This window comes from Sinocyclocheilus anshuiensis, unplaced genomic scaffold, assembly GCF_001515605.1.
Source record: "Sinocyclocheilus anshuiensis isolate Anshui unplaced genomic scaffold, SAMN03320099.WGS_v1.1 scaffold37, whole genome shotgun sequence".
Classification (NCBI taxonomy): Eukaryota; Metazoa; Chordata; class Actinopteri; order Cypriniformes; family Cyprinidae; genus Sinocyclocheilus; species Sinocyclocheilus anshuiensis.
The window spans coordinates 223,509-224,094 of record NW_015536461.1 but is presented as its reverse complement, the minus strand read 5'-3'; positions in this window follow the sequence as shown (position 1 = coordinate 224,094).

Below are 586 nucleotides of genomic sequence, written 5' to 3'. Positions count from 1 at the left end.
TTCCGACACAGTGCAAGTTCTCTTAAAAGGGGGGGCTACTAGCAACAGACGGACCCCATCCCGGCGTACTCTCTCCAGAACTCCCGGGAGCAGAGCAATCGGGGGAAAAGCGTACAAACGAAGACTCGGCCACGTCTGTACCGTGGCATCCAGCCCCAGTGGAGCTGGATGCAAGTGAGAACCAGAGCGGGTAGTGTGTCGTTTCCTGCGACGCAAATAGATCCACTTCAGCCTGGCCAAATTCCCTCCCCCCTGAGATACCCAGGGATGTAAACTGCTTTTAGCGAGAGGAGCTTCCCTTGAGCCCACAGAAGGATCTGGCGCGCCAGCTTGTACAAGGGGTGCGAACGCAGACCCCCCTGCCGATTGATGTAGGAGACCACCGATGTGTTGTCTGTGCGGACAAGCACATGATTTCCCCTTAGGTCTGGAAGGAAGTGTGTCAGAGCTTGAAACACGGCCAGCATCCCCAGGCAGTTGATGTGCCAAGTGAGATGATGGTCTTCACACAGACCCTGGGCAGAGCGGCCACTCATGACCGCCCCCCCAGCCCGAGAGAGAGGCATCTGTCGTTAGCGTTACACGA